The sequence below is a fragment of the Schistocerca americana genome, chromosome X, assembly GCF_021461395.2.
Source record: "Schistocerca americana isolate TAMUIC-IGC-003095 chromosome X, iqSchAmer2.1, whole genome shotgun sequence".
Classification (NCBI taxonomy): Eukaryota; Metazoa; Arthropoda; class Insecta; order Orthoptera; family Acrididae; genus Schistocerca; species Schistocerca americana.
In genome coordinates this window covers 699,074,457-699,091,189 of record NC_060130.1, presented here as the reverse complement: position 1 = coordinate 699,091,189, position 16,733 = coordinate 699,074,457, and positions in this window count along the sequence as shown.

Here is a 16,733-nt window from a genome sequence, read left to right as displayed (position 1 = left end):
TTTTCGTTGCGCCGGAATCTTCTCACGAAATTTCAATCACCAACTATGTTCTCCGAGTGTGAAAATCTTTTAATGACGCCGACCTACACACGGAGAAACGATCATTATAATAAAATAAGGAAATCAGAGCTCGCACGGAAAGATATAGGTGTTCGTTTTTTCCGCGCTCTGTTTGAGACTGGAATAGTGGAGAAGTTGGTGTGTGTTCGAACAAACATGTACTCTGCTCGGCGATAAAGACTGACAGTTACGCTTCAGTTCGCCACTTGTCCTGTTTTACCAGTCTGCCCAGCCTACGACTTCACCATCTGTAATGACATCTGTTGGAACACAGAAACACAATCACAAAACAAATATCGTTCCATGAGATGGACCTGTTCAGCCAAAATTCTCACAGTAATGCAACCTTGCAGAGTAACCATGGGGCCTTGTGGCGTATGCTCGGTCAGAAGTTGGAAACAATGTGAAACAAGACTCATCCGAACACATTACATTTTCCATTGCTTTATAATCCACTCTTCGGCGCCACGTTTTCTTGTTACGGGAATCGGCACCAGTGATGAGTGATTTTCGAAAACCAACTCGCCCTGCAATTCCTTGTTTATGGAGATCCGTTTGTGTTGTTTTGTTGCCGACAGGGTTCGCGAGTGTGACATTCAGATCTGCAGTGACTTTTGCAGCTGTTGCCCTCTTATTTTTTACCACGATTTTCTTCAGTGGCCGTACGGCACGATCACTCAACACGCGCTTTCGTCCGCGCTGTGATTTAGAGGGTGATATTTTTACGCTTTCCCTGATTTTTCAATACGATGCCCACGTTCAAATGCACTGAACTCCGAAATCATGCACTCACAACTACACAGAATACTGCTCTGCTCTGACCACGACTGACACTTGCAACGTATTGAGGACATGGTACACGTCAAAAACAACAACGCAACCCGCGGACTTGGCTATCATCTGCATTTATATTCAAGCATGCATTTCCCGCGATGTTTCCATATTTTTGTCCACCAACTGTAACTGTCGTCTGCTCTTCGTAAAGGTTTAAGAAAACCTTTTGCTCCATGTGTTTTAGTCTTGCTACTTTCAAAATTTCAAAGAGCTTAAACCAGTCAATATTATCAGAAGCTTTCTACAAATCTACAGTTACTATAAAGGTAGCTTTTTCTTTCTTCAACCTATCGCCTAGGCGAATTCATGGGGTGAGTATTGCCTGCAGTGTTCCTAAATTTCTTCCGAATGCCAACTGATTTTCCTCAAGGTCGGCTCCTACCATGTTCTCTAGACTTTTGTAAATAATTCTTGACAATAAATCGTAACCAATACTTCTTAAACTCATAGTTTGATAGTAATCACATTTGTCAGTACTTGCGTTCCTTACGATTCGAATGTTTAGATTCTTCCAGAAATCTTCGCGTATTTCACCTGTCTCATATATCTTACAGATCAGAGGGAATAATTTTGTCGCAGCTGACTGTCCCAAGATTCTCCATAATTTTAGTTGAATATCTTCCATAACGTTTCAGTGCTCTGTCGAAGTCATCTCGCTTCTATCCTGTCTCTCATATCACCTTCACCTACCCCCTCTTGACTTTCTATAATTTTGTTCACAAGTTTGTTTCCCTAATATAGACCATCCACATATTCCTTCCACCGTTTAGCTTCTCCTGCTCTGCTTAGTACTGGCTTGTCATCTGATCTCTTGATATTCATACAGTTGCTTCTCTTTTCTTCAGACTTCTCTTTAATTTTCCTACAGACGGCACATATCTTTCCCCTAGTTTTACAAGCTTCTATAGCCATACATTTGTCCTCTAGCCATTTATGCATAGCTATTTTTCACTTTCATCAGTCTAATTTTTAGAAATCGTCTCCTCCAATTGCTGCATTTTCATATTTTTCCGTTCTTCATCAGATTCAATGTCCGCCCCCGGTAGCTGAGTGGTCAGCGCGACAGAATGTCAATCGTAAGGGCCGAGGTTCGATTCCCTGCTGGGTCGGCGACTTTCGTCGCTCAGGGACTGGGAGTTGTGTTGCCCTAATCATCATCATTTCATCCCCATCGACGGGGAAGTTGCCAAAGTGGCGTCAAATCGAGACACTTGCACCTGGCGAACGGTCTACCCTACGGGAGGCCCTAGTCACATGAGATTTCCATTAAATTCAATAATTCCTGTGTTATCCAGGGACTTCTAGTAGGCGTTGTCTTTTTACCTATGTGATCCTTTGCTGCCGTCCCTATTTCATCTCTCAAAGCTACCCACTCGTCTTCTAATGCACTATTTTTAGCCTGTTTCAGCCCGACGTTGCCTAATGCTCCATTTTAAACTCCGAGTTCTCTGGTTCCTTTAATTTATACAGGTCCCTTCTCCTTAATTTCATCTGTAATTTTTTCAGTTTCAGTCTGCAGTTCATAACCAATAAACTGTGATCATAGTCCATATCAGCCACCGGAAATATCTTACAGTTAGAATCTGGTTTCGAAATTTCTGTCTTACGATTATATATAATCATGCTGAAGCCTTTCAGTTTCCCCAGGTTTCTTGTACATATACAAATGGTTTTCATGATTCTCAAACCAAGTGTTAGCAGTGATTAAATTATACTTTGTGCAACATTCTTCCAGGCAGGTCCCTCTGTCATAACTTTACCCCAGTCAGTATTCTCCTACTATTATTCCTGATTCTCCTTTTCGTATTATCGAAGCCATGACATTTAAATTTTCGTCTCTTTTAACTGTCTGAATAATGTCCTTCATCTCATCATACATTCTTTGAGTCTCTTCATTTTGGGAACTAGTTGGTACATAACCTAGTATTACTATGATGGGAGTTGGCTTTATTTCTGTTTTAGTTACGATAATTAGTTCACTATGCTGGTTATAGCAGATTACCCGCGTTCCTGTTTTCTTATTCGTTATTAGACTTACACTTGCATTTTGTATTTATTAGAAGGCCTCTTCTTCTTACCACCGAATATCACTAATTCCCACTATATCTAACGTCAACTTCTCCATTTCCTTCAAAAAATGCATGACATTATGCTTAAGCGAGTTACAGATATAGTAGGAAAATTACATACTTTTGCATCAAAAGGAAAAATACAGAATGCATGTAGAGTATGTAGATGAAGTGCATCTAAAATTGTGTGAATACAACAAAAAGCCAATAGGCTGAGAATATCATCTAGCACAAATCTGGTGAGGAACAAGCTGTGAACGTGAACCGTTAACAACTTGATTAGAAAAATAGTTCATCAGGCCGACAAATAAAAGAAAAGTCATATACCAAGAATACTGGTTGCAATTACATTTTATTGTAGACTACATAGTGTCATACATTTTTTGAAGTTTGTACATTTTGTTGATTTTCGTCTAAGCAAAATTATCCAATCCCATTTTAAAATTTTCTAACCTCCCTACGCGATTAAGGAGCCTAACATTCCACCCTCCGACCTGTAGATTACCAGTTTTGATTTTTGTGATGAAGACATCTTCCTGAGAATTCCTTGCCTCGATAAGTGAATCGGGGATGGTTTACCCTTCAGAATATTTTACCGAAGAGGATGCCATTATTATTAAACTATACAGTGGAGCTGCATGCCCTCAGGAAGAAAATGACTGTATTTTCCCCTTGCTATCAATCATTCGTTGTCCAGCACAGGAAGGCCATGTCATATAGTGTTACAAGGCAACATCTGCCAGTCGTCTAGACTGTTGGCCTTGCAACTACTGAAATGGCTGCTGCCCCCCTTCTGGAACCATGGGTTAGCCTTACAAAAAGCCTTCCATTGCGGTTACACATATGGTACAGTATCTGTATCACTGAGGAATTCAAGCCGGCCCGTCTTGGCCTGGTCCTCGGTAGTGGCGTGTCTCTGTTCGTATGGCAAAAGCAAAGTCAGTACTACTTTCTTCTGGTGTTATTACAGCTGACGCAGATGTGCGTGTCATATTCTCGCGTTATGTCGACGTCATCGTGCTGTCTCTCAATCGCTGTGGGGCCCCGGGACACTGACACCTCAGCCAATGACGTGCAAATTCAGACCCTCTCCGTTGACGAACTATAACTTTTATAATTCAGTTGCGAGAGAGTCATCACTCGTCTGCTGTCTGTATTTACGCCCAGGCCTCATGTGCCCAGTTCACTAAGCCGTAGCAAATCTGTTTCCTGCAAGCATCCATCAGAGGAATGTATTCACAGATTCTCTCTGTCTGTTATTATCATTATTGTCATTATAACTGTATTCACTTATGTTATTGCTTTTTCTGGCAGTAGAAGTACAGAAACAGGATTTGCAGGGGCACAACAACTTTTCCAGCCATCACCAACCGTCAGTGAAAAAAGAATCGGCGGATTTATTTTAAGGATGACGTATTACTGCACCCAATGTATGGATTTTACTTGTATGAATAAAAAAAGGCATAAATAACATTTTCATACAAAATTGCCTGATTTCCCTCAAACCCATTACGCAGACAGTAGCTCTGTGATGGAGTTATTTGCCTGTACATAATTGCTAGGTAACTAATTATTTATTAATAATCTTTTGTAAAAAGAAGTATATATAGCAATGAAATAGGGCAACTGCATAGTCTATAGAGCAGATCAGGACAAAAAACAGGAGACTGTAATTGAATTGGCAAACAGGTGTAGAAATTAGCTGGAAACTGGAAAATTGCCCATAGAATTGGTGGAATACATCGAAATGAAAATATGCTTAAATAAAGAGCCACCAGATGTTAAGATAACAATGTAATTCTGCCGCCATCAAAAACTATATCATAAGTAAATATAGTTACAACGAAAATAATAATAATAATAATGGATGGAGAGAGATACTTAATTTTCAAATGTGGGTAGGTATCAACGTCAGTGTTGTACCATTCACTCATTTCAAAAGGGAGAGGTAGCTCCAGCAAATGTAACTCTTTGTCTTGGAGAAATCATACATCATCACACACGTACATCTATTGAATTCTAGGTAATCAGAATAAACTGTCTTTCCGTTCTTGACGCACTCGCTGCCGCACCTTGCGTGTTGGAAAAGGTAGACTTAGTGGAGGTTTCAAAGAGAGTGTACAATTTCAGCAAAAGCAGCACATTGTTTCAAGAATCTCTATCAGGTAATGCATCTTCCTTTCATTTGCTTGTGTTGCGGTTATTTGATGAACCATGTTTGTGCTTATACATCTCTTGGTTGCTGCTTTATCCGAATAAAGTGTCATATGCTCTCCCATTAACTGTGTCCTTCCAATCTTGATGTAGACGACAGTGAATATATTCCTCTAATGGATGCTTGCAGGAAACACACTTGCTAAAGTCTTCTCTTGTCGACACATGTGTCTCGTCACTTGAACATATGAGACCTGGATGTATGTACAGACAGCCAACGAATGATGACTCTCACACAACTGAATTATGAAAGCTGGCCGAGACGTCAGTGCCCCGCGTCCGCGAAGCGATTGGTAGACATCACAATGACGTCGATTTAACGCGACTGGCCGACCTCCCTTCCCCTCGTATCCCACCTCCTCTCCCGCACCCTCCCCTCCCCTTGTCATGAGAAATTGTGTCTAATGTAATATGACACCGGAAAGAAATGCTGACTTCGCTGTTCCCATACCAGCAGAGATACCCTACTCATGGGTAATGGGAGAGGCCGAACATGCTAGAAGATAGACACTGATCACGCTAAGATGGTGGAGAGGAAGACAAACTTACTAAGAATCCGGCTTGCCAGTGGAGATTGTCATGATGCTACGACCCTCAACCGGTAAAGACATGGCGATGATCTGGGAATCAGAAGGGATTATTATGTTTGATGTCCTCCATCATGGTGCAACGATAAACTCTGAAGTGGATTGTGCTACACTCAGGAAATTGAAGAAATGTCCTCAGCGTGTTCGTCGTCACAAAAATGGGAACGAACTTCTCGTTTTCCATGACAAAACAAGGCCTCTCACAAGTCTGTGCACCCGAGAGGAGTTCACAAAAATTTATTGGACTGTTATTTGTCATCTATCCCCCAGCCTGGGTCTCGAACACTCCGACTTCCATCTGTTTGTCCCAATGAGGATGCACTCCAAGCGAAGCAGTACGTGGAATGGGGAGGTTATTGATGCAGCAAGGCGTTGGCACCGACGTCGACCAGCAGAGTGATGCCATGTAGGCATACAGGCCCTCCCAGTAAGGTGGCGTAAGGCCTTCGTACTGAACGGAGATTATGTTGAAAAATAGGGTTTCGTAGCCAGAGGAATGGGGAATAATATGGTGTACTGGAATCCTGAAAACCAACCTATTTTCAGAAAAAAACGTATTGTATTATTTATTGAACGCTCCTCGTATAAGGAACATTTCTAAGAGGTATCCCTGGAATCAACGATAAAAGCGCGGTGCTGGACCGTAAGCTATAAGTTCATCAGCGCACCTGATGTTGGCAACGTGGTCGTTGGCCGAAATATCGTGCCAGTAGGACACTGTCATCTAGCTGTTCATTCGTGAACTAACTGTTTTATCAATCCCGTTATTAATGGGACATTATACGTTAGCTTTCCTTCATTCTGTGATAAGCATCCGTGCCTAGTTAAGGCACCTTGTTTCCGGTAGAGTAATACGATGACTAGACATCCGGCTCGGCCGAGAAGAGGGCGTTGCCGGCAGTCCTGAAAATCTCGGGTGGTATTGCCCAAGACGCCCGACAGGTGAGCTCAGGATATAATTCCGGCTGTCGGAAATCGGGAACGGGCCGCCGAAACACAGCAACAGGAATGGTGAAGAATTTATAATATACAACATCACTGCATCAAAAAGAGAATGATACAACTAGGTATGATACAAAAGCCATTGATAGGCTGTTTTGCGACAAAATTGATGATGCTATGACCATGACTGCGTGAGATTTATCTCTAGCACTCCAGGCACGTAAAGTATAGTAATTCTTTGAAAAGTATTAACTTCCACATAAAACTGTTGTAAAATAAACGATACATCAAATGATCATGCCGTCATTGAACATTATCAGTAGGAAAATGTAGATTATTTCAGCCGTTAGAGGCGGGAAATACAAGAAGTAAGTTAATATTTACAGTTCAGGTAAGTATAATTACGTAGAAAAACACAACAGCATGTTATACGAGGCCGTAATGACTACGGATTACTTATGTGAAAACTCTTAAAGCTCGTAATTAAAACAAACGTTATTAACATTCTAAATCTTTATACTTCATATATACATATTTGCAGCCCTCTGTCGCTACAGGGCTCCAGATGTAGCATGTAACTATGAGGAGTGTAACGTAACTACGTCTGTGCCTGAGAAACAGTGTGCTGCAATCGAGTTTCGAATATTCAAAGTTTGTCCACACATGGAGCACTCTTTCCTTCAGTATGACAATGTCATACCACACACGAGCGCTGCGATATTTGCAGCAATCCGACGCCTTGGGCCGCGCGGGATTAGCCGAGCTGTCTCGGTCGCTCCAGTCATGGACTGTGCGGCTGGTCCCGACGGAGGTTCGAGTCCTCCCTCGGGCATGGGTGTGTGTGTTTGCCCTTAGGATAATTTAGGTTAAGTAATGTGTATGCTTAGGGGCTGTTGACCTTAGCAGTTAAGTCCCATAAGATTTCACACACATTTGAACATTTTTTCGCAGATTTGTGTATGAGAGACAGTTTGTTGCTTACGTCCAGATGTTCTGGAATCCCATTACCAAATGAATCGTCCAATAGCTTGTCAGTACTGTACAAACTATGAAACCGTGTCTGGTTCTACTTGCAATGTTTGGTAGAGTTACTGCGGTTCATACGCTCCGGTAGGAATGTTCGTGTGTGCCTGTAGCACTTTGCCTGGCTACCGACCTTCTAGCATCGTTAAAAGCCTAATAGCTGCCGTTAAAACTACACAAATTGCATTGTCTTTAACCGAATAATGTGTCGTTACGATTGAACATTCGACGCCTTGGGTTCATTGTCATCGAGCATCCCCCATACAGTCCTGACTTGACCCCATCCGATTTTGAAATGTTTCCAAAACTTAAAGAACGCTTTCGAGGACCTCAGTTTGACAGTGATGAAGCGGTGCAAGCAGAGGTGAGGTTGTGGCTCCATCAACAAAGTGAAACATTTTACAGTAACGGTATCGGCAAACTGGTCTCTCGTTGCGGGAATTTTGTTCGACGCCAAGGTGACTATGTTGAGAAATTAACATGTAGCCATGAAGAATAAATATGAAGAAAGTTAATATTGGTTGTATTATTTAGAAAGGCTTTAAAAGTTTTCACATAAAAAATTTTTAGGCATTACTTTTCAGCACCTCCTCGTAGATTTAATACAAACCAAGTATAAAAAACTTCGACATATTAATGTTTAATGTGATTGTAAATTAAGTTAATTACGTCATCTGCACGCAAACGTAAGTTTCAGATGTACCATATGGATGGTGTGGAAAAGACAATTAAGAAAGGTTAAATGATTCTATCTTGCTTTAATAATTACTACGTAACATGTAGAAACCACAAAATTGTTGATACGGCGACCTGCTGTAATATATTTCAATCACCGCAAAAGCTTACTTCTAATGGTGTTTTAATGAGCTCATCGAACAAAATATTAACCATTATCTTAAAAGAACACACAGGTCATTTTATAGCGCTCTGCATCGTGTACAACGAACAGGCAATGACGAAAATAAAAGAAAGGTTCTGCAGTGGCATTAAAATTCATGGCAAAAGGAAATCTGTGACAAGATTCGCTGACGACATTTATATTCTCAGTGAAAGTTAAGAAGAACTACAGGACATACTAAATGTAATGAAGTCTACTGAGCACAGAAAATGGATTGAGAGTAAACCGAAGGAAGATGAAACTAATGGGGATTACCTGAAATGAATTTAGTGAGAAACTTACAATTGAAACTGGATGCTACGGAGTCGACAAAGCTATGGAATACTGCTACCTTGGAAACAAGGAGGCTATGAGAAAGACTAGCACATGCAAAGAAGGCATTACTACCCAGAAGAAGACTGCTAGCATCAAAAATCGGTCTTTATTTTCGGTAGACATTTCTGAGGATGTAAGTTTCTAGGACAACATTATATGGCAATGACTCATGAACTGCGGAAAAACTGAAAAAGAAGAGAATCGAAGCGTTTGAAACGCGATGCTGCAGAAGTATGTTCAAATGTGTGTGAATTTCTAAGGGACCAAACTGCTGAGTTCATCGGTCCCTAGTCTTACACACTACTTAAACTAACTTATACTAACTTGTGCTAAGAACAACACACACACACCCATGCCCGAGGGAGGACTCAAACCTCCGGCGGGAGGGGCCGTGCAGAAGTATGTTGAAGATTAAGGGGACTGGTAAGATGATAAATGAGGAGGCTCTCGACAGAATAGGTGAGGAGAGAAAAGTGTGGAAAACAATAATAAAAAACAGGACAGGATGATAGGACATGTGTCAAGACGTCAGGGAATAACCTCCATGCTACTAGAGGGACTTATAGAGGGTAAAAGCTGAATGAGATTTTCACTATGCAGTGGAGTGTGCGCTGATACGAAACTTCCTGGCAGATTAAAACTGTGTGCCCGACCGAGACTCGAACTCGGGACCTTTGCCTTTCGCGGGCAAGTGCTCTACCATCTGAGCTACCGAAGCACGACTCACGCCCGGTCCTCACAACTTTACTTCTGCCAATATCTCGTCTCCCACCTTCCAAACTTCACAGAAGCTCTCCTGCGAACCTAGCAGAACTAGCACTCCTGAAAGAAAGGATACTGCGGAGACATGGCTTAGCCACAGCCTGGGGGATGTTTCCAGAATGAGATTTTCACTATGCAGTGGAGTGTGCGCTGATACGAAACTTCCTGGCAGATTAAAACTATGTGCCCGACCGAGACTCGAACTCGGGACCTTTGCCTTTCGCGGGCAAGTGCTCTACCATCTGAGCTACCGAAGCACGACTCACGCCCGGTCCTCACAGCTTTACTTCTGCCAGTATCTCGTCTCCTACCTTCCAAACTTTACAGAAGCTCTCCTGCGAACCTTGCAGAACTAGCACTCCTGAAAGAAAGGATACTGCGGAGACATGGCTTAGCCACAGCCTGGGGGATGTTTCCAGAATGATATTTTCACTCTGCAGCGGAGTTAGAGTCTCGGTCGGGCACACAGTTATAATCTGCCAGGAAGTTTCAGGGTAAAAGCTGTAGGGAAAGACAGGGGATGGAATAAATTCAACAAATAAATTAGGATGTGGGGTACTACTGCTGCTCTGAGGTGAAGAGATTGACACAGAGGAATTCGTAGCGGACAGCACCACTTCAGTCGGAAGACTGACGACTTCCCCCTCCAACCAACACAAAGAACATGGTGTAGAACAACTGCCAGATGATCATGTGACTCTCCAACGCTAATATACGATGGCTGTTCGTTTATTAAGATATCATCGGTCGGGAAATTGTAACCACAGATGGGCATTGTCTCTAGTATGCCCATCGATCAGGTCACGTCGCTCGTTTCATTTGTGAGCGCACAGTGACCATGAAAAGATACCTAGAAGAGAGTGTTTCCCGCCAAATATGAGTACCTGCTGCCCACATAACGTAACTGTTATGCATTTCCTTCTTCATGACAATTCTCGGCCGTAAACTGCATGGGCGATGTAGACGCTGCTGTAGTGGTTTCGATGGGAGGTGTTGGGCCACCCACCACAGAGTTCGGAATTAGCTCCCTCTGAGTTTCTCACATGAACTCTCGGCTACGAAGACAACATTTTGGCACAGGCAACGAGCTGCAGACCAGCGTAGACAATACACAGAAAGCGCAGGCGACTGCCTTCTGTGACGAGGATATTGTAAAGTTGGTAAAACGCTACAACGCTACAACAAATATCTAAGTCGGAGAGGCATCTGTGTAGAGAAGCAGCTGAAAGTGTGGGCTAACTGTTACAAATAAAACATTTTTGATTTTTACGCTCGTTTTAATTTCGTGGCCGATCGGCCCTTAGCAAACTAATGCTCTGGTAAGTCATAGCAGTGAAGTGGTGTGTAGGTGCCAGGTTTATGAAATCAATGCAGTGAAACGGAACGACGTGGCAACGTGACAGAATGGCTGAAAAGAAATACTGTATTTGTACTTTCAGATGTCGACACCGTGAACAAAACTGCCCGATTTGTTGGTGTGTCAATACGGACTGTTTGACGTGGTTACAAGGAATGGTGCGCCACTTAACACAGTGTGGGAACAGTGGTCATAAAAAGCATCTAACCGAAAGGGACCGAGGTAGGGTGTCACCCTTTGTCAGTGACTGTCGGCTTGAAACCCGATAGGGGGGGGTGGTGGTTAGTGTTTAACGTCCCGTCGACAACGAGGTCATTAGAGACGGAGCGCAAGCTCGGGTTAGGGAAGGAAATCGGCCGTGCCCTTTCAAAGGAACCATCCCGGCATTTGCCTGAAACGATTTAGGGAAATCACTTGAAACCCGATAGGGAATGATGCTGTCAGTGAATGCGCATCAATCTGAAGCAGTTTCCCAGAGAATATTACGAAGGAAATTGCTTGAAATGAACATTAGTAGGTGGGTATCTTGTAGGAGGCCAATGTTCACAGCGGCAAGTCTTCACTAGACACAGCACGTAGTGTTGTCCAACGACTCGCGATTCAACCTATTTTCATACGATGTAACGTGTCGAGTGCACCGACAGCTCGATAAGGCGTTTAAACACATAGGGTGTGGAAGTTGTAGCTAGGGCTGGAGGTGATTCTGTGACGTTTTTGAGGAGTCTTTCGTATCACAGCTTGGGAACACTCTTTCAGGTTACCGTGAACGTGAACAAGGAAGTTTATTTCAACATTTTAGGTGACCAATTTTTGCCCTTTCTTGTAAATCTTCACGAATGGTAGGCTTCAAACACTCCCGTCTTCCAAGATGACAACAGACGTGTTCACAGGAGTGCATGCATAGCTCCCTAGTTTGGTAAATACCCTATCGAAGCTCGACTGTCCCACTAAACCACTTGATCGTACCCATAGAAAATATCTCAAACTGTTTGGAAAAGCGAGTGAAACGTAGAAATCAAAACCCCCACATTTTGATAGTTCTGCGGGATTTAATCGTCAGTCTGTGTCCGCCTACTTGGCTGAGAGGTCAGCGCTTCTGACCGCCATGCAGAAGGCCCGGCTTCAATTCCCGGCCGGCTCGGAAATTTTCTCCTTTCAGGGACTGAGTGTTAAGTTGTCCTCAAAACCATTTCACCATCATTGGCACTCAAGTCGCCCAATGTGACGTCAACTGAATAGACGTGCAAATCGGCACACGAATTTCCCTAGGTAGGGACGCCCGGCCATCAGTGCCATATGATCATTTTTTTTTTCATTAATGAGTGGCTTCAGCTGGGTATGTCACAGCTAAAGAACCTTGTGGATTCTTTTCCAGGCCGAAATGAGGCGATTATCTTGCCTGGAGATGATGCTACACAGTCTTAGCCTGATGTGTCTTCGGGATGACTAATGTTGTGCTCGGTGTGCATATTTTTTTGCATGTTCATTAGCACACATTTTTTCAATGAAAGTGCAACTTGATGATGGATAGTAAGGAAGCGTAAATGTATTAGGTGTTTTGTGAGTGTATAACGGTGGCCGGAAGTTTGCTGTTCCAGATTGCTGGCAGAGAATACCGCCAGAACAAATGACGTGAGAGTAGGATTTCCAAGGAAGTCTGAAGGAACAGCGCAGAACACTTCGCAGAAGAACGAGAGGGAAGGAGTTTAGCTAACAAATCGTGCACACAGACGCTGGGACATCCAAGCACTCGTCGAGATGAAACTCTCGGTCCCCAAGGCCTTGCGGCAAGTTGGCATCTTGTGTGGAGTTGTGCGCGGAATGCCCCAAGTACCTAGGTGTCACTCTCGGCGAGCTGGGACGGACCTCAGCAGCGTACTGCGCACGGCTGCGCAGTCTCAGCACTCAGAAATATTTCTGTCGCATTGCGGTGTAACACTAAAAAATCTCTCTCTGCCGGTCTTAACTTTCGGCAATGTAACAGCTTTGGCTGTTATTTTGTGAGGACAATTTGTGTATTTCTTTCTTGTGCGTTACAAACGTGTACTTGTAATAGTTAGATAAATTTGTGGGAGAATCTGATGCGTACGGCGCACAACAAGAAGTGGCTTGCAGATTATAGGTGCAGGTGCACTCTAGGCAGTTGCTGCGAGCTCTGAGATTCTGGGAGGCAGTCGTGTGTCCTCATGGAATGTATAAAGATATCGGAATGGTGGTGGTAATTATTAACAAAGCGGAGAGTTAGCGTGACTTGTTTCCAGTGAGTGCTGTGGAATGGGCTGTGGCGGCGCGGTTCTTTCCGCCCCTTTACGACGTACCTGCACCTACCTGTGAACATTGTCTCAGCATATCATCAGTAGGGAAGCCGAGTGAAACCTACTGTACTTCGACGTGAGCCAGGCTGCAATTAAAGTCACTAATCTACGTTTCGGGAGAAAGTTTTCACACGAAATGAAAGGTTGGAAATTTTGTCCTCATTTAATATATTCTGAAACTTAGGTGAACAAGTATCACTGCCAAGTTCGCGCTAGTCTTAACACAGTCACTCACAATCCCTTTCATTCACGTTAGCAAGTTTATGGTGTTGCATTTCCCGAAAACGTAATAGCTACAAAAATACTGATTGCATTTGATTGATAATGCTCGTCAAATATTAAGTCTGTCGGTACCAAATGCAGTCACAGTTTTTTTGCCACCGACCTGCTCAATACGCCACGCGGAATATATGTCTTTTCTCGTCACAAAATTCACTTAAAAATTCCGAAATTTCTACATACCCATCGGAATAATTATGCCGTCACTTTACCACACTTTTGATGTATGAAACACTGCTAGATACGGCAACTTCTCATTTCCATCGGAACTACTACTACACACTACCAGCAGAGATAGGCGCGCGAAGAATATTGCTTTACCATTGGTCAGTTTACTCAACAGCCAATAGCAAAACAACATTCTCCCGCGTCAGTCCGCGCTTTTCATCAATAACCAATCGCAAAATAGTAAACCTAACTGCGCTTTTTTACCGACGTAATTATCTAATATGCTGAAGTTTTGTTTATGCATAAAGTTATTTACTATTGTTATTGATACATAAATTAACTTTCCCTTTACCATAAAATTACTTAACAAATCTATTCAACAAAAATCCCCTTTATCCATGTCCATACTTCTTCGAAATATCCCCACACTAAAACCCACTACATAACTCGTTAAACAATTATCTTCATATTAACCTTAAACCACACTCACGCATCATTCATACTGCTAAAACACATTTATAACATTTTACATACACAAAAAGACATAATAACACTTAATGAAAATACTATTACTTTAGTGCACTCTAGTGGGCACAATTGAAACTAAAATCACAGTCCCCCTATCCAATATTGTCCTCTATCGGCTGATACATAAACTACGTGCGCGTCCAGTCTCGCGTCACCATCTGTCACTATACAGCTCTGACACACATCTCCCACTTCACCGCCTCCAAGGCAGGATCGGTATACGGAGCTACGCCTCAGGGCTATTGGATAAATCTGACTGCTTCCTAGTTCAATTGTCAGAGAATTTCGCCAGTAGCTCTGTGTTAATGGATAGAGAGACGAACCCCTTGCAGAAGATTTTGGTCAAGGCGTTGATTTTATGAACTTATTTAATGTGGAATAGAGCTACATTTTTTCCAAACAAAATCAGTTGTTTAATTCTGTGACTGTCATACTTTTGTAATATTATCTCAATATTTTTTTTCATATTTATGACTTTATAATATCATTAAAATGAAACAACTTGGAGATTAAATGGAGATTATGTAATGGAGTGATCTTTGGTTACGTGGTCAGACTCGGTGTTTCAGTATAATCAAATACTAACAGGTCTTTTTACGTCAGTGATATAGGATTTGTGACTATTTTCCAAGCAAGGTGGTGGAGTGGTTCGCGAGGAAGACGGTTCAAATCCGCGTTCGGCCATCCAGATTTAGGTTTTCCGTGATTCCCCTACGTCATTCCAGGCAAATGCCAGAATGGTTCCTTAAAAGGAGCACGGCCTTCTCCATCCCCAAAGCAGTCCAGCTTAATGTTGACGAGACGTTGAATCCTAATCTTCCTTCCTTACTTTTTGTGACTATTTAAAATTGACTTGTTGGTCAAAGCAAGGATGGCGAGACTTGCTGAAACAATCCAATGAACGTAGTCGTGGAGATGAAAGACACATGAATGCCTTGAAAATCTTTAACTTGTCGATCGAACGATCGAACAGACGAATGAAAGGAACAGTTTGATTTCCCTGAAACCCTGGGTTTGTATACCTAGCATAAGAACACCTCTTTCCATTGGTTTCTGAGGTGGAGATGGGGGTCCCGAACACATTGTATTCCCTTTTCGCCTGAGTGCGTGTAGAAAATAACTCCAGACAATAGATCAATATATGATTAGAATCTCTTGAAGCACCTGTTAAGACTGCACGCATACTGCCTGACGAAAACAGTGCAGTATCCAGAAGGGGGGGAGGATACGAAGTGAAACTCCACGGGTTGTGAGGCTATATGTCATTATTTCAGTTTTTACAAAATAGATTTAAAAAAAAAGAAACTCTTCATAGTATGCCAACACTTATCAATATGATGTGCTCCACCTCTAACCTGGATGTATGAACTGATTCGATTCGAAAGGGGGTCATAAAGCAGCTGTATCGTATTCTGAGGCAGTCTTGCCCACAACTGATGTAATTGTCCTCGATATTGCAGTTACTGGCACTGGGAAAGAGTTTATATCGAAGATGCTCCCACACATGTTCTATTGGGGACAAATCTGGGGATCTTGTAGGCCATCGGAGTAGCTCAGCGTCATGCAGACGGTATATACAGAAACGTTCCATGTGTGGACAAGCTTTGTCTTGTTGAAGCTATCGCATTAGAGGCTACATATGAGTACGCAGGATGTCCGCGATGTACCTTTGTACCGCAGAGTTCTCTCAACCACGATCAGTTGTGACGAAGTCATACACTATGACTTCCCACATCATACCGCCAGAAGTAAAGCCATTGTGTCTCCCTAAAACAGTGGAAGAATGGAACCTCTCCCCAGAGTGCTACCATACACTCTGTCGATGGTCATCCGGCATAGTGCAGAACCGTGCTTGATCGCTGAACACAATGCGACGCTGTTCTTTAATAGTCCATGCTTCCTAGTCACGGCACCACTCCCAGTATAGCCTTTTGTATTGCGGTGTTAAGGTCGGCCGACACATGGGACGGTAATACCCTACTCCGGCTGCTGCTAATCCCCAACCAGTGGGATCATGAAAATAGGGAGTGAGGAAAAGTGGCCGGTCCAACTGTTGTACAAATATATACCATCAGCCGATATTTTTGAAGCAGATTGCTGGTTTCAGCACCTCAGTAGCGTATTCTTCAGGCCCCTATATAGTTACAGGAAATACTTAAAACAGTAAAGTATAAAATAAGTTAAAAAAAGAATATTAACAACAGTTCATAGAAGGAGCGTATGAGTACATCAGATCTATTAAGGCAACTATGGAACATAATGGTATCACTGCAACGGGATGTAGCAATCCTACATGTTCAACGTCCAAGATATGAAACACGTGTAGTAAGAAATACAAATTGAGTAATATCATATAGAAGGTGTCATAGTGGTGGTGTAAAA